Source organism: Triticum aestivum, chromosome 1A (genome assembly GCF_018294505.1).
Source record: "Triticum aestivum cultivar Chinese Spring chromosome 1A, IWGSC CS RefSeq v2.1, whole genome shotgun sequence".
Lineage (NCBI taxonomy): Eukaryota > Viridiplantae > Streptophyta > Magnoliopsida > Poales > Poaceae > Triticum > Triticum aestivum.
This window is the reverse complement of record NC_057794.1, coordinates 52,812,465-52,835,426: the sequence shown is the minus strand read 5'-3', so window position 1 is coordinate 52,835,426 and position 22,962 is coordinate 52,812,465. Positions and strand designations below refer to the sequence as shown.

Sequence of the window (22,962 nt, the reverse complement as noted above, 5' to 3'; positions counted from 1 at the left end):
TTGAAATACATGACCATAGGCACACTACTAGGAAAAAGGCTACTAGCAGCGCGGGTAAAATGGCTACTAGCAGCGCGGGTACCCATGCTACTTGTATCGCACTACAGCTAATAGTTAGTAGTAGCATGGGAGAAACCCACGCTACTACTAACTTTGTTAGTAGTAGCATCTGCCACCCACGCTACTGCTATTATAGACTCGCGCTACTACTAATGAAGTAGTAGTAGCGTGCCTACAATACCAGCGCTACTAGTATCCTAAATACTAGTAGGGCACTTTTTTCCCAACGCTACTAGTAGTAAATTAGGAATTAAAAAAAATAAAAATAGATGTAGTATTCATGAACGGAGATCAGAGACATGTCCAGTGCAAAATAAATTTCACATAACCATCTTAACACTTGCAGTGTTCATGGATGCAACATTCAACATCTCAACTCGAAGAGATCACGAGGACACACACAACCATCATCAAAAGGTTGGTACCTTCCCTAGCGTTTCACCACCAACCTAACTAGATCACTTCTCTAGATGTACGTACAAAGCGTCGTGGTCCTCCACCTTGAGGAACTCCGGACGGTGGCGTCATCCTCCACCTCGGTGACCTCCGGACGGTGGTGTCGAGGTCCTCCACCCCGGGGACCTCCTGCGTCGCAATCACCTGGACGATAATCTGTATGACGCGGTCGCGGAGCTTCACGGTGAAGTCGGCCTCCGAGTAGTTGAAAAGCACGACTCCCATCGGGCCGCAATAGTCCTCGTCGATCACCCTGCACCCAGTCGAGAAAGTGAAAACTTGTTAGTTCACGCCCTCGTGCAGATCCAGTAGGGCATTTTCTTCAATTATCTGTCTCTTTTAGTCTATTATGAATCTTCGTAACGGAAAAACACCTACTAAATGCATACCCTAGCTGTACGTGTTCATGCTATCTTCTTGTTTTGGTGAATTCAAGAAATACTAGTGTATTTGAGCTATATATGCTTGAAATATTTGACAGTTAACATCTGTTCAAAATTTATCATTTTATGGATAGGGAAATCGCCAACAAAGGACATCAGAAAATTGATTCCCACTGCTCTTCAAAACAACGTCGGGGTCGACGTTGACTCTCGAGAGAGCACCGTTTTAAATCAGGCGGGAAAATGTACAGAGGGAGTGATCTAAACGCTCTTATATTAGTTTACAGAGGGGGTAGTATATATATAAGGATGCCCATCATCTTGTGGAAAATGTACTAGCTACCAATAATGAACTATTCACGTTGACCAATTTAAATTCGAACAATTGTGAATAATGATTCAGCTTACACATCCTATAAACAAAATGGTCAACTCCATGATGTATCCGTCAACTACCTAAATTTTAACATGGAAACCTTCCATAATATATAGAAGGGAAAGAGATAGTAAAATGGATCATGCTTGAGATAGTGATTCTTACTGCAAATCTTAACAGAAGACATGACTTGCCAACACCTTAGTCTCCAATAAGCAATAGCTTGAAGAGGTAATCACTGCATGGTCAAATAAGAGAATGTTAGTCTCCAGTAAACACAGTGCGCAGAGAATAAAACAAGTAGTGGTGACATATTCAAGAATAAAAAGGGCAGCGCGCTGCACGTAGCTCTTGCTTGCGCAGAGTTCGCGGAAGGGTCCGGCCACTTCCAAAGATGATAATAAGATACAATAACTATGTCCAGGCTTGGAAGATTGAAAATAAATTAAAAGAGAAATGTATTCAAGATAATAACAAACAACAATTAGATGGAATAATATTGTCAGGCTTAGAAACGTAAGCAGCGACAGATGAAGGGACATTTTGATGTTTAATACTCAGCCAAAATGCCAGTTTTGCTAAGCTAATAGATCCCTATGTACTAGTGTGTGATTACTGTGATAGAATGTAAAAATAGTTCCCCTTGCAGCATTAAGATATAATGATATTGTAACATTGAATGAGTAGAGTGCAACCACAGTTACAGTGGTAACCGAACAAACAGTTATATCAGCCCATGACTGTCACAGTTATACAACATGAAGAGACAGAGCATTTGGCTGTGCTTGTAAAGGATGTTAAGCAGACTTGTGCACTCTACCCACATCTGCAGTGTGGAGACGGATTGGATCATGGATGCAAAGTGACTGCGAAACTAGAGATGGTGCAAAGTGACATTAGCATACATAATTCACCAAAACTGACATATTCTCTATTCCTCTATCTTGTTCTTTTACTGCCGTTAGATAGTAGTAGTAGGAATCTAAAATCCACAATAAACAACGCTGGAAACACTAATCATAACGACCGGGTAAAAAAAGAGTACATCCACCCAGCGGCATGGAGCGAGATAGGTGCACACAGCAAATGATTTCACCTAATTTAAACACAAACTCTGCTGGAAACATTGCATTCCCCTCGCGGACACGATCCAGACCAAGAAAAAAAAGACACGATTCTGCTGGGATCGAGAGTCAACCCCCGTGCACGCCAGATCCAGCGAGATCTCAGCCTAAAAGCCCCAGCCCCGATCGGAACTGCTGGGGGCAAAGCAGAGGAGGGAGGGAGGGAGGGAGGGACTTACTACTCGGGATTCATGGCAGGATCTGGGCGCTCCCGCGGCGTCCAATCTCTCTCGCAGGCAGGAGGACGGGGATCAGCTTGTTGGCGGGGATCGAGATCGAGTCATGGTCAGGCGAAGGCAGGCGGCCTCACGACTTCCCCGAGTTCTTGGTGTCTCGCTCTTCCCGTGAATCAATCAACAATGCGCTGGGAGAGGACCTAGCTCCAGCAGGCCAGCCCGATTTTATTGGTCGTGGTCTTGTGAACGGCCTTCTTCTTCTTGTCATCAGTGGAAAACTAAGTAGGAGTATAACAAGATGAGAACGGTTTCATGTTTTTGTAGTCTGAAGCGTCCAATAATGGCACTCAGTGACTAATAAATCTAGAAATGCAACACCAGTATGTTTGGATGATAAACAATATGCTTAGTGAGCACGCTTCAATTTTGGCATTTCTACAGAGAGAGAGAGCAGCAACGATCCACGGGGCATAAATCAGTCATTCTGAAGAAACTTTCTAGGTCTGAGGCAATCGATTCACAGAGACAAAATGGGTATCTGTAGAAACACATAACGTGCTGAAAGCAGGAAACGCTACTGCTGGTAGCAAAACCAATATAGCAAGGTTAAACAAACAAAGCACCTGCGCACGCTGCCCTTGCCCCCGGTGCGCACGGCGCCAACCATCTTCTTTAGCTTGTCGACATTCATCTGCACGAAACACACTTGCTTTAACAACAGCTGGGCAGAGGAGCAAAAAAGGGATCTAATTAGAGCTAGCTGTGGAAGTAGAGCACGAGGCATGGCAGTGTCCAGTCACTGGCTACTCAGGCTGCGTGTGCTCTTCCGCCAAGAAGCATAGCCATGGCTCAGCCGTGAGTTCACAAATCCAGCAGCTGACGATTCGTCCTAACCTACCGACCCCCAATCCACCTTGAACGACGAAGCAGCGGCCAGATCGAATCTCACAAGCGCATACCCCTCCGGCGCCTGCCTACCCGTCCGCCGGGCAAATCCAACCTAACCCGTGGATGGGACCAAGACGGCAGCCAGCGAATCCGCATGAAGGACAGATCGACGGCGCCGCACCATTCCTCTCTGACCATCGACCCGCCCGCCCGCGCGCCACGCGATCAAACTAAAAGCTGCGGCGAGAGAGTAGATCCGCGAGGGGAGGAGGAGATGGGCGCTGGGGTCTCACCTTGGGCAGCCGACGACGGCGGCGAGGGGAATGGGGGGATTAGCGGGAGAAGATGAGGAGGGGTCGGGAGGCCAACCACTGCGAAAGGGTGGGTGGTGGAGACGGCGGGGAGATGAGCCGGGGTGGGGTGGACCGAGGAACATGTGAGTTCGTGGTGGGGTGGACACGCTTAGTAGTAGCGTGGGGGTCTTACCTGCGCTACTACTACTTACTTAGTAGTAGCGCTGGTTTTATATCCATCGCTAATACTATGGCCTATCTCGGGGCATTGTTGGAGACCACTTAGTAGCAGCGCGGTTTTTATACCCCTCGCTACTACTAATTAGCAGTATCGCCCATTTTTAAACCGCGCTACTGATAAACTTATGCAAAGATTAGTGTGTTCTACTATCTTTCTAGTTTTGTCAGGTCGATGTCTACAATGGCTTATACCTTGTCCTTTCTTATATGAATGAAAAATGTATTACCATGCAATTTTGTTGTTGTTGTTTCACAGTTCTGTATCTATAGCTATTTTTCATGGTCTATTTATGCATAATTACACCACGCGTGCTCCGTTTCTGTTTGGTACTTATGTTGCATGGTAGTGAGCTCCACATCCAGCTATATATAACCGGCGCGTCCAATTCTGACTCCAAATTGGTCCATGTAACAATTCATGAATTCAGTTGGAAAGGATTCTTGTACTGGCAACTCGCTGGCCGCAAGAGAGAAAATGAGTTTTGTTTTTCTTTCTTTTTTCCCATTTGATCCAAAACGAATGGATCGGGTTCTATTATCAAGAGCTAACGGAGCAAAAACTAAGAAAATAGCAAGACCATGAATGAGTGAACAAGCTACAGCGGTGCCGTGATCTAGCACAGGTGGCCAAGAGAAGTAACCCGGCCAAGTACGAATGTGAGCATGTCCTCGTCAAATGCTTGCACATGTGCCTTACACACGTCTCTAAGACGAAATTCCATGTTCGCACTTACAACTGGAGACTAGAGATTATCTATTCGTCCGCGTGTTTTTACAGCCGCTGAGCAGCGAACCAACGTGGTGTGAACCACACAAATTCGTTAGAAAGTTCAACCAAGAGCAATTAATGAAATGAAGATTCTAGAACCATCTTATTATTGTCTTGTTTGCCGTATATATAAAAACAGCCGCGCACATATGTATCTAGACTCATTTTAATGCTAGATACCTCCGTATCTAGACAAATCCAAGACAAGTAATTCGTAACGGAGAGAGTAGTAGCAAGAGTAGCATGCATGTATAGAGTTACGGACCACCCTAGCAAATGTGCAGCTGAACATACTTTTGGCGTCGTGGTTAAGGATGTGTTTGGCCATGCATGGATTATCATACTACCTTCCTAATGTATCATACTCCCTCTGTTCCTAAATGTAAGTCTTTTTAGATATTTCAAATGGACTACAACATACGAATGTATGTAGTGATATTTTTACTAAAAAAGGATTTCCCCGCTTTGCATTCCAAAAAACCCAGCCAACATAGTATACATCCCGATGCTGGGGCGAGCAACACAACAAGCCCAAAGACAAAAGGAAGAAGAAACATAATGCCAACAATGGCAGCTCGACAAAGCGCGGAAGGCCCGCCACCGCTGCGCCCTCCGGAAACACCCCACCACAGCCTGAGGCTTCGAGTGCTGCATACCAAGCAGCACATCCAAGCAGGTATGCAACGCCGACGACGCTGCTGCCCGGACAAGTCCTAGGGTTTCCCCCAGTATGCGGAGGAAAGTAGGGGATGGCTACCAACGACGCCCTTCAAGAAGGAATGGTGGCACCCACCGGTGTCACCGCATCGGCGCAGGACGAACCGACAGGGATTTCTCCCGCGCACCAAACACCACCGCCCATCCAGAGCCAACCAACCAAACAACCGCCCAATGCGCCACCGCGGTTGCGCCGCCGCCCACGCCGTCTCACTACGAGCACCACCATGAGGCCGAGAAAACCAGAGAGAATCACCAAGGCCGAGTGGAAGGGAACCACCTCCACCGCCATCGTGCAAGGAGTCGTGCCTCCGGCACTGTCGCGGTAGCCGAACGGACACGGCAGCGAGGCATAACAGGTCACCCCTGGCCCGGCCAGGCCCGAAACGGGCCCGCTAAGCCCCGTCGGCCGTGCTGCAGCAAGCTGGCGTCGGTGCCGCCAGCCCCCGTCGCGCAATGCCGCTCCCCTACATCCCGGGAATCCCGCCGCCAACCAGCCCCGCCGCCAGCCCGCCCAAGTCCAGATGGGCCCCGTAGGGCCTACATCTGGGTCGAGCGCCGCCGCCAGGACGAGGCACAGCGCCACCCCGCCACCAACGACGGCGCCGCCGCCCAGCCGCCCGGCCGCTCTGCGACAAGGAACCCCGCCGCCAGCTGGACCGCCGCCTCCTAGGAGCACCCCCCGGAGCAACTCCGCCCCGCGCCGGAGCCACCGGGAGGGGAAGGGCAGGAGGGCTGCCGCCACCAGCGACCCAGGGGCCAGGCCGGCTGCGGGAGGTGGGGAGGAAGGGGAGAGGGGGCTGGAGGCGGGAGAGAAAGGAGCGCGGCCGGCCGCCCGCGGAGGAGGGGGGGGGGGGGCGACGCGGTCGCGAGAGAGGAAGTACAGGCAGACGAGGACGCGGTCCGATCACACCTTATGGACTCATTCAGCACCGTAGACATATTTTATAATGTAGATTCACTTATTTTGCTCCGTATGTAGTCACTTCTTGGAATCTCTAAAAAGACTTATATTTGGGAAGGGAGGAAGTATATTAGTATTATTGATGACATTAATTATTGCCATGCATTACACATAATAGCATAACATTTATTATGATATCAAACTCGCTCATGCTCTAAGGCTGTTTGTAATGGGTAGTCTCATAAGTTAGTATTATACATACGATAGTGCCTCTCTAATGTATCATCCCATATATTAGTATCACAGATTACATTATTTGTAGCCATGCATTACACATAATAGCATAATATTTATTATGATATGGTATCATGATATGACACTCAACCCTTTCTTTCTGCATTTAATTGTATGCCACCTCATCAAAATTACTTAGTTGTCATGCATAATACTAGATATGATACTACCATTACGACCAACCTAAGGCAACCAGTCTCTGAACGGTCCGGGCACACGTAGGATGTAGTCTCTAGTAATAATCAGAAATACTTCGGAACAGGTAGATAGGGCATAGCCGTCCAGCGAGAGATCTGGCTTGAAATCTTACACGTCGCTCAGGGACTTTGCCCTAATTGTAGTCTAAAAGGGCTGACAACTCGGTTGGGGGGTTGGGGGCATGGATAACCCACCTTGAGCTAAGCTTGCTCGGGCTGCGGAGCTAGATGACCATGCTTTGCACCACGGGATAGTGATGGTTGCGTTCATTTTGGTACGCAGAGTTCTGATATATGTTCAACACAGTTGTATCATCTTGATATAACGATCAAATGAAAGTGACATTTATCAAAAAAGAAACTATTGAGAATTACTTTGTCTCCTTCTTCCCTGGAAGAAATACTGAGCTCATTTTGTACTTATTAATTAGCAAACTGCCCAATCAATAATCAGGAAATATATCATGCAAATTATACACGCAAGACTTGACTGGCTGTATTGAAAAAATAATTTTACTCCAACTTGGAAGGATCAAGGAAAAAACTACTCCCTCCGTTCCATAATGTAGCGCATATAGATTTTCTACAAAGTCAAACTTTATAAACTTTGACCAAGTTTATAGAGAAAACAATTTATATCTACAATACCAAATGTATGTAATATGAAAGTATGTCTTGTGATGTATCTAAGCACATGTATTTGGTATTCTATATGTATATGATTTCCTCTACAAACTTGGTCAAAGTTTATAAAGTTTGACTTTTAGAAAAAATCTATATGCGCTACATTGTGGAACGGAGGGAGTACCATATATATACACATCGGCAAGTCAAATGAAGGAAAATTCCGCCATGATAGTTATACCATCTGCATACCAGTAATTGTTTATGTAGAATATCAAGACCTAGTTGCTAATTAGAGAGCTATTGCATTAAGTCCCAAAAGACTTTACCTAAGAAAACTCTCAAATGACTTGTGCTAATTTAAGTGGTATGATCAACGAAATTACACTCGACCAGACTCTTGCGAGACATTCACACATTGAGTGGATTCATCCGTACATATCGTGTTGTTTTCTAGTAATATATATTTTTGTGCATTTTTCATTAACATATATAGTTTGGGCAGATACATGTTTTTTAGGTGAGCTACTGCGGATATTTTTTTTCCAGGTTGAACTATTGCGGATACTAGCCAGCCTGAACCATGTAAAAGCGGACCACAGCATATATCACTTGAATCTACTTTTGAATTATTATCCATTTATTGTGTGTATGTAGCTAAGAGACTACACGCAAATCGCCTAGTACCCGCACAAACAATTAAGAACCTTGCAACCAACGCAATAAAGGGGTTGTCAATCCCTTCACGGCCACTTAAAAAAATTGAGATCTGATAAATATAATAAGATAAATATTTTTGGTATTTTTGTTGTATATATTGGACAATAAAGATTGCAAAATAAATAGTAAAATAGAATTGTAGATCGGAAACTTATATGATGTAAAGTAGACCCGGGGGCCATAGGTTTCACTAGCGGCTTCTCTCAGGAAAGCGCATATTACGGTGGGTGAACAAATTACTGTCGAGCAATTGATAGAAAAACACATAGTTCTGAGAATATCTAGGCATGATCATGAACATAGGCATCACGTCCGTGTCAAATAGACCGAAATGATTATGCATCTACTACTATTACTCTACACATCGACCGCTATCCAGCATGCATCTAGAGTATTAAGTTCATAAGAACAGAGTAACGCATTAGGCAAGATGACATGATGTAGAGGGATAAACTCAAGCAATATGATAAAACCTCATCTTTTTATCCTCGATGGCAACAATGCAATACGTGTCGATTCCCTTTCTGTCACTGGGATCGAGCACCGCAAGATTGAACCCAAAGCTAAGCATTTCTCCCATTGCAAGAAAGATCAATCTAGTGGGCCAAACCAAATTGATAATTCGAAAAGACTTGCAAAGATATCAAATCATGCATATAAGAATTCAGATAAGAATCAAATATTATTCATAGATAATCTTGATCATAAACCCACAATTCATCGGATCTCGACAAACACACCGCAAAAAAGAATTACATCAAATAGATCTCTAAACACATCGAGGAGAACTTTGTATTGAGATCCAAAGAGAGAGAAGAAGCCATCTAGCTAATAACTATGGACCCGAAGGTGTGTGGTAAACTACTCACACATCATCAGAGAGGCTATGGTGTTAGAGAGCTATAGTTTACCCCAGACCTTCGGGTCCATAGTTATTAGCTAGATGGCTTCGTCTCTCTCTTTGATTCTCAATACAAAGTTCTCCTCGATGTTCTTGGAGATCTATTCGATGTAATACTCTTTTGCGGTGTGTTTGACGAGATCCGATGAATTGTGGGTATATGAACAAGATTATCTATGAATATTATTTGGTTCTTCTTTGCATGATTTGATATCTTTGCAAGTCTCTTCGAATTATCGGTTTAGTTTGGCCTACTAGATTGATCTTTCTTACAATGGGAGAAGTGATTAGCTTTGGGTTCAATCTTGCGGTGTCCTTTCCCAGTGACAGTAGGGGCACCAATGCATGTATTATATTGTTGCCATCTAGGATAAAAGATGGGGTTTATATCATATTGTGTGAGTTTATCCATCTACATCATGTCATCTTGCTTAATGAGTTACTCTGTTCTTATGAACTTAATACTCTAGATGCATGCTGGATAGTGGTCGATGTGTGGAGTAATAGTAGTACATGCAGAATCGTTTCGATCTACTTGACACGGCGTGATGCCTATATTCATGATCATTTCCTTAGATATCTTCATAACTATGCGTTTTTCTATCAATTGCTCGGCAGTAATTTGTTCACCCACGGTAATATATGCTATCTTGAGAGAAGCCACTAGTGAAACCTATGGCCCCCGGGTCTCTTTCTTATTATATTGCATCTCTTTTATTTACATCGCATCTCGTTTACTAGTTTGCAATCTTTACTTTTCAATCTATACAACAAAAATACCATAAATATTTACTTTACTATCTTTATTATATCTCACTTTTGTGAGTGACGTGAAGGGATTGACAACCCCTTTATCGCGTTGGTTGCAAGGTTCTTGATTGTTTGTGTGGGTACTAGGTGACTTGTGCATTGTCTCCTACTGGATTGATACATTGGTTCTCAAAAATGAGGAAAATACTTGCGCTACTTTGTTGCATCACCCTTTCCTCTTCAAGGGAAAACCAACGCATGCTCAACAGGTAGCAAGAAGGATTTCTGGCGTCGTTGCCGGGGAGATCTACTTCGAGTCAAGACATACCAAGTACCCATCATAAAATCTTCTCCCTCGCATTATATTATTTGCGATTCGCCTCTCGTTTTCCTCTCCCCCACTTCTAAAATGATTTTTGAAAACCTTTGCATTTTCTTCGCCCCTCTTCCATTCGTCTCTTTCCGCTTGCCTCTTGTGTGTTCGTACTTAGTGCGGTTTGTTGCCATCATGTCTGAAACTGGGGAGGTTGTCATTGAAAAGGATAGTAGTAACGATGGACCGCCGCCGCCTAGGAGCACCCCCCGGAGCAACTCCGCCCCGCGCCGGAGCCACCGGGAGGGGAAGGGCAGGAGGGCCGCCGCCACCATCGACCCCGGGGCCAGGCCGGCTGCGAGCGGCGGGGAGGAAGGAGAGAGGGGGCTGGAGGTGGGAGAGAAAGGAGCGCGGTCGACCGCACTCAGGGGGGCGACGCGGTCGCGAGAGAGGAAGTACAGGCAGACGAGGACGCGGTCCGATCACACCTTATGGACTCATTCAACACCGTAGACATATTTTATAATGTAGATTCACTCATTTTGCTCCGTATGTAGTCACTTCTTGGAATCTCTAAAAAGACATAGATTTGGCAAGGGAGGGAGTATATTAGTATTATTGATGACATTAATTATTGTCATGCATTACACATAATAGCATAACATTTATTATGATATCAAACTCGCTCATGCTCTAAGGCTGTTTGTAATGGGTAGTTTCATAAGTTAGTATTATACATATGATAGTACCTCTCTAATGTATCATCCCATATATTAGTATCACAGATTACATTATTTGTAGCCATGCATTACACATAATAGCATAACATTTATTATGATATGGTATCATGACATGATACTCAACCATTTCTTTCTTCATTTAATTGTATGCCACCTCATCAAAATTACTTAGTTGGCACGCATAATACTAGATATGATACTACCATTACGACCAACCTAAGGAAACCAGTCTCTGAACGGTCCGAGCACATGTAGGATGTAGTCTCTAGTAATGATCAGATATACTTCAGAACAGGTTGATAGGGCATAGTCGTCCAACGAGAGATCTGGCTTGAAACCTTACACGTTGCTCGGGGACTTTGCCCTAATTGTAGTCGAAAAGGGCTGACAACTCGGTTGGGGGGTTGGGGGCATGGATAACCCACCTTGAGCTAAGCTTGCTCGGGCTGCAGAGCTAGATGACCATGCTCTGCACCACGGGATAGTGATGGTTGCGTTCATTTTGGTATGCAGAGGTCTGATATATGTTCAGCACAGTTGTATCATCTTGATAGAACGATTGAATAAAAGTGTCATTTATCAAAAAAGAAACTATTGAGAATTACTTTGTCTCCTTCTTCCCTGGAAGAAATACCAAGCTCATTTTGTACTTGTTAATTAGCGAACTGCCCAATCAATAATCAGGAAATATATCATGCAAATTATACACGCAAGACTTGACTGGATGTATTGAAAAATTAATTTTACTCCGACTTGGAAGGATCAAGGAAAAAACTACCATATATATACACATCGGCTAGTCAAATGAAGGAAAATTCCGCCATGATAGTTATACCATCTGCATACCAGTAGTTGTTTATGTAGAATATCAAGACCTAGTTGCTAATTAGAGAGCTATTGCATTAAGTCCCAAAAGACTTTACCTAAGAAAACTCTCAAATGACTTGTGCTAATTTAAGTGGTATGATCAACGAAATTACACTCGACCAGACTCTTGTGGGACATTCACACCTTGAGTGGATTCATCTGTACATATCGTGTTGTTTTCTAGTAATATATATTTTTGTGCATTTTTCATTAACGTATATAGTTTGGGCAGATACATGTTTTTTAGGTGAGCTACTGCGGATATTTATTTATTTTTGCAGGTTGAACTATTGCGGATACTAGCCAGCCTGAACCATGTACAAGCGGACCACAACATATGTCACTTGACAGGTAAATTGTATATTTTCTCAATGTTTAGCCATGCTTAGGGAATTGAACTTTAGGGTGCATTACTGAGAGGTAGAAACAACATCTGAATCTACTTTTGAATAATTATCCATTTACTGTGCGTATGTAGCTAGGTTGCTCGTAGGTTGTCCGCGCCTTTTGGTCTGTTTGGACTTCATCCAGTTTCACTTATTTCCATCTGAACTGCTGTTCTGTTATAATTATAAGTAATAATGGAACCCAGCTCCCATTTGGTAGGCATATGCCAAAACAAAATCCCTGTAACTCTGAACTGCTTATGTGATATATGTATAGACTGGGCAAAAATCCTGGTCAAATTGAAGATTTAATGACAGTGGCACTCGTATGAATTTATGCATGTATACATCAGTCTAACTAATAGTTTTATAAATAGATAATATATAAAATATTTCCTCAAGAGATGTCATGATCGTCCTAATTAAAGGCAATTTCTAGGTTTTTTCCATGTGTAAGCCTATAAGAAGCAAACTTTTGTCAAGCATTTGGCAATCCACAGCTCAAACTTGCCGAACACGCCTAGTTAGGGATCAAGGCCTCTCATACTCCAAACAACATGCCGCCCAAGTCGAAGGGTGAGCTAGCTAGTTAACCTCCAGATATCATAGTTTTGTTCATTAACCAATTAAATTAAAGTTTATATCTTTTTATTGCCATGCAGCGCCGAGTAATAGAGGTCCTATGCCTGGACTGGAAACTTATGCGCAAGGTTCTCATCGACTCTATCTTCATTGCAGCCTCTCCAACTTTAGCCTTATGTTACATTGAAAAGCATAACTGGTTTCCTAACATCTTAATCACATGCATGAATGCAAACTGATTGATTTTCATATCCATGTAGTACTAGTGTTTGATTGATTTTCATATCCTGTAGTACTAGTGTTTGATTGATTGATATTGCCGTGCAGGGAAACCACCAGCGCCTGTGCAGAAACCACCTGCTTCTAATGGAGGTTAGTAGTACTCCAGCACTTGAGATTACATTACTTTAGTCTCTAAGTAAGAGTAGCTACTAAGCTAACATACCGATCGTCGTGTGCGTGCATGCATGCACCATCGTCGATGTGGGCCTACCTTTTTAATCTTGCTTCTTTTCCTCGTTCTCCAAAAGATTTCTGTTGCACTTTCTCTTGACATGACCAATTGTTGTCTCTTATGCGTTCGCATGCGTGCAAAAAAGAAGAAAGATAAAGCACTAAGGAACAAGCCGGATAAAAATGGTAGATATATATTCGTCTGCATATAATTCATGTGGCGCTGCTGAAACCTGACGTACAGAAATTTTATTTTAATTTCAGGCAAGGATACAAGTACTTCCAATTAATCGGCCAATTCAGGATCCAGATATAAAATAATTCTCTTATTTGGATTGATCGATGCCGAAGAAGAATGATATGAGAATCTACTGCAGACTTGCTAGTATTTATTAGTAAGTGTTAAGAGGTGGAAAGGAAATATGGATCAATCTATTACTCCCTCCGTTCCGAATTACTTTATCGCAGGTATGGATGTATCTAGATGTATTTTAGTTCTAGATATATTCATTTCTGCGGCGAGTAATTTGGAACGGAGGGAGTACATGTTAGTAGTTTGTACGTGCTTGCTTGGTGCATTTGTACACTGTCCTAAGTTCATATGTTGGTCTTGTATTCACATGTATTAATAAATTGGGATTGTATTGAGTTTTATCTTCTTTTTTGGCATGGAGCTTATTTTATCCTTTTTTTTGTTAAAACCTGTGAATTTTATCTTGAGCAGTGTCAGTCTGGATCTTTGACAAACTCTGCAAAACATGAATAAATATTCTATCACATCATGAGTTCTCACGAATTGAATACACTTTCTGGAAATTTATGTAATTAACTAGGCAATTACCCGCAAAAAAGTCAATTGCCTCATGCATTGCAATAGAGTCTTGAACATCAGCAGCACTAAAATTTTAATTACTAGTTTTGTACACAATAGCCACGATTTACCTGTAGTTTTATCATTAATATGATTGTGTGGCAGACAAATAGAATTCAATTGCCGCAATATGATGTGGGGCAAGTTGAGATGGTTTTCAGGACAAGTAGTGAGGAAAAACCAATGATTGGGGGGGGGGGGGTGAAAGGTGAGAGGGTTGGGGTGTTGGGACAAACCCCGGACCAATCCTCCCCGGCCACACACGCCGGGCAGCCTTTCGGTGCCACAAATGTCGGACGAAGGCAAACGAAGGAGACACCATGATTTTTCTAGCAACGAACACCGTGGCGCACCAACACCTGTATCTTGGCTTTATTTCTCTCTACGACTCGAACACACAGATGAGGTAATCCGGAAGAACTCTCACATCGACCGGACACACATCATGGTCCCGACGGAGACTACATCTTCTAGGCCCCTCACACTTGGCTCGGCACACCCCGTCGCTCGGCAACACACCGGAGCACGGCTACACACACCGGCCTGGAGGTAGGCGAAGAGGAGTACAGAAGAAGGAGCAGGGAGACACGACAGAATTTCTTCCCAGCGCACGAAGGCTGCAGCCGCACGTACGGACTTGTATTCTATTCCCTCGAGCAACAAACTCGTTGATCCATCTGTTACAACGCACGGGGTATTATACCCTGGGACTCGCCGGGCATGTAGCCACGTCCCAGTCCACGCCCAGCCATTCCAGCCCGCGCCATCCACGCCCCACGCATGCACGTGCATGGCCTGATCGTGCGCGCCCGCTCATGCATGACCGACTCCGGCGCTCCCCCGATCCCGCCAACAGAACACACACGCACTACATACCTACGCACACTCGCGGACCCGACGCGCCCGTCATGCCCAGCGCGCGCCCATACACTCGCCAGACTCGACCGGCTCGCCGTCGCGACTTATTTGCCCAACACTCTCCCCCTAAGACGCGGCTCAGAACAGGCCGCCGTCCTCGACGCCGGCATCCGCCATCATCGCATGCTCCTCCGCTGGCGCCTTCCGAAGCTGGGGGCATTCTCGCTTGAAATGGCCGCGCTCGCCGCACTTGTAGCAGCGGCCGCGCCTGTTGCCACCGTAGCCCGACGCCATGCTCCGCCTGTCGTCGTCGTCCCGAGGACCACCACGCTGCCGCTCCCGTGCTCGCCACTGCGCCGCCGTGTACATGAGCTGGCCGTCCACCCGCTCACTGCCCGCCTGTCCACGTCGTCGCAGCCGCTCGTCGAAGGCCTTCAGGCGACCGAGCGCGTCCTCGAACAGTATGGTGGAGACGTCGCAAAACTGCTCGATTCCGGCCACCGCAGCGTACAAGCGATCTGGCACAGAATCGAGGAGCTTCTTCACCATCATGGCGTCGTCCAGCGTCGACCCGAGTCCCGCGTAGCGCGCCGCCATGCCGCCGAGCTTGACGGCGAACCCATCCAGCGTGTCGCCCTCCGCCATGTGCAGCATCGCAAACTCCCCTCGGAGAGTGCCTAGCCGCGCCGTCCGGACTCGGTCCGCCCCGACGAACCTCGCCTTGAGGCTGCTCCACACCTCCGCCGCCGTCTTCTTCGACGCCACCTGAAGCAGCAGATCCTCCGCGAGCGCCCCGAGCAGGTAAGCCCGCGCCGGCTTGTCCTTCTTGGCAATCACCGCCGCCGTCGCGTCCTCCGGCACCACCACCGCCTCCCACAGCCCAGCCGCATCGAGATTGGCCTCGATTTTGATTGCCCATGCGGTGTAGTTGTCACCGGTGAGCATCGGCACCGGCTGCGGCAGTGAGCTGCCCGATCCGCCGGTGTACGGGATGAGCGACATCGCCGGCGATCACCTTCGCAACGAGGCTCTGAATACCAAATGTTGTTGACAAACCCTGGACCAATCCTCCCCGGCGACACACGCCGGGCAGCCTTTCGGCGCCACAAATGTCGGACGAAGGCAGATGAAGGAGACACCTTGATTTTTCTAGCAACGAACACCGTGGCGCACCAACGCCTGTATCTTGGCTTTATTTCTCTCTACGACTCGAACACACACATGAGGTAACCCGGAAGAACTCTCACGTCGACCGGACACACATCATGGTCCCGACGGAGACTACATCTTCTAGGCCCCTCACACTTGGCTCGGCACACCCCGTCGCTCGGCAACACACCGGAGCACGGCTACACACACCGGCCTGGAGGTAGACGAGGAGGAGTACAGAAGAAGAAGGAGCAGGGAGACACAACAGAATTTCTTCCCAGCGTATGAACGCTGCAGCCGCACTTACGGCCTTGTATTCTATTCCCTCGAGCAACAAACTCGTTGATCCATCTGTTACAACGCACGGGGTATTATACCCTGGGACTCGCCGGGCATGTAGCCACGTCCCAGTCCACGCCCAGCGGCCGTTCCAGCCCGCGCCATCCACGCCCCACGCATGCACGTACATGCCCTGGTCGTGCGCGCCCGCTCATGCATGACCGACTCCGGCGCTCCCCCGATCCCGCCAACAGAACACACACGCACTACACACCTACGCACACTCGCAGACCCGACGCGCCCGTCATGCCCCCCGCGCGCCCATACACGCGTCGGACTCGACCGGCTCGCCGTCGCGACTTATTTGCCCAACATGGGGGGGGGGGGGGGTGCCCAGAGGTCCGGCGAAGGAAGAGCCAAAGAGGGAACACTATTACAAGACTATATTACCAAGGTTTTTTCGGTTGGATAATATGTTGGTGGGCACCGATTACCAGTAATGGCAGTCAAAATAATGCCCTGAATTATTAAATCAAATTTTAAATTTTGAAAAAAAATCAATCTTTCTTTCAATCTAAGCAAACTTTGCCAAAATCGGTGGGGGCACAGGAGGTGCCCTATAGAGCCGGATCAGGAAAATCACCCAAGAAAAGAAACCCGTGAGTAATACCACAACAAATTACTTCACAATGTAAGCATATGTTTTGTCGTTTGGTGCCTTTCGAATATATAATCACAATCTTTACTATGATGAATATACCATATAGGTACAATGTTAACACATTTTGCACTAGTGCAAGTCTAACTCATTTTCCGCTAATTCAATGCTTTGTTGGACAGGGAACCATCCACTTGTCCATGGATCAATGGATTAAATACTGATTTGCATACCTGTTTTTCTACTGTAACAATAATCAAGCCAATAATAATAAGATTTCTCTGTCATTGGCAATCTTTGTCCCATTAATTGATCTCAGTTGAAGGTTCTGTGCTGAGCTGGTTGTGATTTCACTCGCTGACTTCATACTCCGCAGCTGTGCACACGTACACACGTCCAAATAGATACATATACAGTCCACCTGGTTTTACGCGCCTATGTTGTAGAGGCCACTTAGAAAACTCCACCTTCTCACGTTCAAGTGGAATGTATATCAATTTGGACGTGTGTACGTGTGCACAGCCGCGGAGTATGAAGTCAGCGAGTGAAATCACAACTAGCTCAGCAAAGAAAGTTCAGCTGAGATCAATTAATGGGGCAAAGATTGCCAATGACCGAGAAATCTTATTATTATTGGCTTGATTATTGTTACAGTAGAAAAAAAGGTATGCAAATCAGTATTTATTCCATTGATCCATGGACAAGTGGATGGTTCCCTGTCCGACAAAGCATGCACTGACTCGATCATGTCGCATTATTGAAACGGAAAAATGAACCGTAATAATAAGTTGTACTCACTCCATTCCTAAATATAAGTCTTTGTAGAGATTCCTCTATAAACTACATACGGATGTATATAGACATATTTTAGAGTGTAGATTCACTCATTTTCCTTCATATGTAGTCCATATTGGGATCTCTTAGAAGACTTATATTTAAAAACGGAGGGAGTAGAAGTCACGTGTATGCAATTAATCAAGGAGTCATCAACCACTCGCATTCTAGGGAACGTTCTGCCGTGTATACTATTCCCTCTCGTCTTCTAAGACGCCAAATACTACATAGAAAGGGAGTTGATGGATATAGAGGTTGTGGTAATAGGCTTGTTCCATATTTATATATGGTGCGTCAAAAAATCTGAAAAATATTCGCACAATTGTACTGTCTCCATTTGGGTTTATAAGTCGATGAGGGACTTTCTCTTCATTTTGACTAACGAAATATGTGTTATATGCAAAAAATAATCTTTATATTCATTCTCAAGTGAAATTTCTGTAGGTATTGCATCACCTAACATTTGAACCAGGCCCTTATCGAAATACATGACCATAGGCAGTTTCTAGAGTCCTTATTCATGAAGAAACCCTACCTCGGGTTGGATTCGGCCCGCTCTTAGGACTAGCCAAATTTTCCCTGCCCCGCCATAAATATTGTCACAGGGGTTCGTTTAGGTCGGATTTTTTTATTTAATACTCAACACAACTGCAACTGTGTGTAATTTGTTTGTGCCTAACACATACCAAGACCACTTTATCTATATTCACAATATCCAGATTACATAGTATAGTTTGATTGCTTCAAGAAATTAGACCTTCATGGTGATGTTGATCATGCTCTGACTCGGTCAATAAAAACTATGGAGTTAGTTTAGCGATTACATAGGCGCAACATCGTCTCACATTCTAGTCGGATCTTCAAAGTCAACTCCAGCCAAATCAACATGTATTTCTCTTCCAAAGATTGGGACACCCTTGTACGTATTACATGCCATGGATAGGAGGAGAAATGGAGATGGAAGGTGGACCTTGGGGGAGGGTGATGTGACGGGTTCTCCAACCTGACACACATATAGCAGCAAGCACGAATGGAAACGTGCAAAGGTTACTGACCTATGTAAAAGTGGAGGAGAGGCCTATGAGCTAGATACGCGCAATCTAGAAGAAGACGTTGAGGGTGAGTTTGGTGAGGCGGTTGGGCAGGTAGGCAGCGATGTCATTGCAGAGTTCCAATCACCTTTTTCTTGCAGCCTTGCTGCCTCTTGCTTTGTTCCAGTATTGTGTGTGTCGTCAACAATGTGTGCTATAGTGCACTACCAAAAACTGAATTTTTTCTGTGGGTTATAACTTTTCCTATCGGGCCCGCACTAGCTCACAGAAAAATGGGCCATATTCCTGTGCGTCAGGCAAAAACTCACAGAAAAAACAATATTGCAGTTGGTCCTGGCCCGGCCCACAGGACTAACCAATATCCCTGGCGTGCGTAACCCACAGCGAAAATGAAGCCCAGGTTTGCCGCCATGAATTCAGCCACGCGCGCGAAAACAAAGCCCGTCCCGCCGCTGAACTAATTTTTGGGCTGCCACTCACCAGTTGGAAAACTTGGTATAAAGCCACAGTGAAAAAATCCCAGTCCTTGCCCACCCGAGCCAGACAGCGGCGCCCCCAAATCCCAGATCTGGCCGCCGCCAGCCATCGGCGTCCCAGATCCCTCGTCGTCTCTACGCAGATGCGCCCGATATCCGTCGCCAACCTGCTGCGCCCCAGATCCCTCGTCGCCGGATGCGCCTCCGCCAACCTCTCTCCTGCCCCATTCGCTATACTCGTTGGGTTGCCGGCCTCCGGGATATGGTCGTCAACTTCGCCTCTACCTCCGGAGGGTCGCCGTAAAAGTACCTGCTAATGTCGTCAATTGATTGCCATCGAATCCTTCTATGAGTGCCACCCCTTTCCATCCAGGTACCACCCTTCCAGATCCATTTTTTCTTCTTATTTTCCCTTCTTTAGGATTTGTTTCCATTTCCTGATTAATTTCATATGTTAGTACCCCCGACTCTAATCACCAGAAAATAACGAGAATGGTCTCCTTCCTCATTTGCTGGGTACTGGTAGAAGAAAATGGCTCTATACAGACATTGGTTTTGAATAGGCCAAGGTAGTTGATGTCTCTCCTCTGCAACCGTATGTCTGCAAGAGATTCTACTAGTAGTACTAGCTAGAACCACAACTGCTTTTAGAAAGTCCGATATATTTTGATTTTCATCTTCCAGGTTACAGGACTCCTAAAAAATCACTTCTTCAGAGGAGGGAAACAGAGTTGGACTGTTAATTGTAAAGGTAATGGACAATACTGCATGCTTGTTATCATTTAATATATCACTGGTTTCTCAAATATAGCTCTGCATATCTTCTTTTCTGGTTTTGTAATTGTGGGTCACCCCTTCCAATATTTGTATTTTGTGTATCAACATGTAACCGGAAGTTGAAACTAGAGTAAGAAGTAACAGCGAACATTGGTTTCTCAGTTAATTTTCTCAAGATCGAGCAGTAAATAAGAATCATGAAAAAGACATTAGCAGGTTCTATACATAAACTTTTTTTTGTCTTGTATTGGTACAGACGGTGCATAAGGTTTTTTACTTGTGCTTTCACCCTTCCAAAATTTATCATGAATAATTGTACGGCATGTTTTCTCCTATATATTACAATAACATTCGATGTCTAGTATGCTCAAGATGTCTCTAGCATGTTTTCTCCTATTTATCATGAATATTTGTTCAGTCTTAAACTCCTAATGTTACTTTCCATTCTATTTCCTTATGATTTTTTTATTGTCTGACTATCGAGTATGTAACAGTTTTGCTCTCTAATTTGTTTGTCCATACCCTTTGATTTAATCTCTTTCATTATTTTTTGATTTAGGAAGAATTGAACAAACATCACACGTTATCACTCAATGTAAGAAATTGAATAATATTCTTCCAAATGAAGTGGTACTATTCCCTTCCATATTTTGTTGTTGTATGCACATCAACCTATAAATTAAATATTGGTCAACACCTATTTGAGGTCTGATTTTTTTAGTTTGCAATCCATCTTGAGTAGGAGCAAAATTCAAGATTCGGGATCTACGAGAGATGCAAGAGCTTTTGTTCTTATCAAGGTATTTTTACTTTTGCTTTCACCCTGGTCTCCAAACTTGTATCATTAATAATTATCAAATCAAGTTGCCTTGTGTATATTAAAACATACCGTGCTGTGTTCAGTGTGCCCAACATCCTCAGATCAACATTATTGAGCCAGTAGCTGCTATGTTGGTTTAATCTGCAAACTACCCCTCTCTATTTCTTTTGGACCCTTTATTGTCTCACCATGCAGTACTGTAAAAACGTATTATTGTCTCACCAATGATCCTTTTGGTTTCATGCTCTTTCATTATGTTATGATTTAGGGATCAATGATCCGTTGCATGGAAATTGCACGGAATAGGATCAGCACAACAAGGAGGCTGAAGCAGGACGTTAAGGTTATCAATAAAGGCAAGAAATTCTACTTATTCTTCTGAATAAAGAGGTACTGTTCCCTGCTGTTACATTATTGAATAATTGCATAATCCTTTGGTTTTTACTGTTATGGAGATGATGATGACTCTGCCCATTTTTCTCGAACATCTGAAATGGTTAGACTTAACTCCTTGTTATTTTCTCACCATACAATTTTGTGGTGATGCATCATTGAGCACTTGCACTTAAGAGTATTGACATTGGTACTGTGATTTGAGCCTGACTTGCAAGAAGCCTCTAATATCTCATCAATCCAGACTGTTAGCTGATAAATATTTCTAACTAATCCAGAAGCATGTGGTTAGGTTGTCATTTGAATGGATTTTTTCAGTTGCATGGTTTGTATAAATCTGAGATATGATTGTATCACAAATTACTCCATTATTTTTTCCATATAGCTGTAAAATTGGGTAACTTTGCTGTGACAAAAACAAGTTGTGTATATATGCCACTGTTATTGCGAGAAACTGAGATATCAGATCGATTATGCTTATTATATCTTATAGATATTGTTCCTGTTTGTTGTCACCTTTTTGTATCAAAGTGTTGACACTTGCACTTTTTTTTATGCGAGACACTTGCACTTTTGTACAAGTTCATTTATGTCCACTGCAGGGTAACCTTGAAGAGAAGCTTGCAACATAAGTTGTAACCAAACATTATGAAAAGAGGTCTCACGCTGTGAATATTTAGTTGATGCACTAGTGTTTTTAGATGTTGCGCCTCTGTTTTCATTCTCTTTTGATTCATGTATGTAAATTTGATGGAATTGTATCCGATGTATGTGAATTTTTAACTCCATGGTTGATGGAAGCTATTGATAGTGATGTTTCTCTGTTCTAAACATTCAGAGTAATAAAATAGCTATGTGTAAGACCATCAATTCTAAGATTTTTTTTTGTTCATTGGACTCACTTTTTCCAGGCGGTTATGTATGACAGGGATATGAAATTTACCTGGTTTACCAAACCTGACGATTGTGTATCCCTGTGAGGCCAAAACCGTCAGAGAAACAATGAAAACCGACAAGAAAAATGTTCCTGTCAGCCAGCCGACAGGCATATCATAATTTCCCTGTCGAGCTATGCCTGACGGCTAACCCTGACGGTTGGCCGACAGGAAATACTTTCCCTGTCGGTAAACCCTATTTTCCTGCCGGGTTTCGGCTCACAGGAATATTTCTGTTTCTGGTAGTGGTGGGAGACAATGACAGAGTTGGAACCTGGAAGCAGGGGTAGGGAGTCGAGCGGGCAATTTGTTGTTGGGGACGTCGATGATGTGGATGCGCGGGAAGTCCAGGTGTTTCAAGAAAGGGGCCGATGTTGGAGGAAGCGGTGAAACAAAAAGGCGAAATCCCACTACATCAGAACCCATGATGCAAACGGGACAACGGCTGTAAGCCTAAATTATTATCATTCGTAATTTATTTTACTCAATACTAAAGTAGGGTTTCCATAATACTAACGCGTAAGCATGGCACCTCAATATGTCATCATGCATTGAAAAAAGATTAGTCATTTTCAATCTATTATGCCACTTGTATTAAATAATATTTTATAGACATATAGTGAATCATATATATTTAAAGTTTCTGT

General features: G+C 44.5%; 1 long non-coding RNA gene across 2 annotated transcripts; it reads left to right on the top strand.

Annotated features, from left to right (window-relative positions):
- Positions 1 to 19,663: 19,663 nt before the first annotated feature.
- Positions 19,664 to 22,239, top strand: LOC123091012 (uncharacterized). Of its 2 annotated transcripts, none has more exons than XR_006442749.1 (5): positions 19,664 to 19,763; positions 19,871 to 19,959; positions 20,075 to 20,141; positions 20,910 to 20,967; positions 21,256 to 22,239. It is a non-coding gene; the product is annotated as an uncharacterized lncRNA (long non-coding RNA). The 2 variants fall into 2 exon arrangements; XR_006442762.1 differs by lacking the exon at positions 19,664 to 19,763 and adding an exon at positions 20,727 to 20,797 and having other exon boundaries at positions 19,848 to 19,959.
- Positions 22,240 to 22,962: the final 723 nt, after the last annotated feature.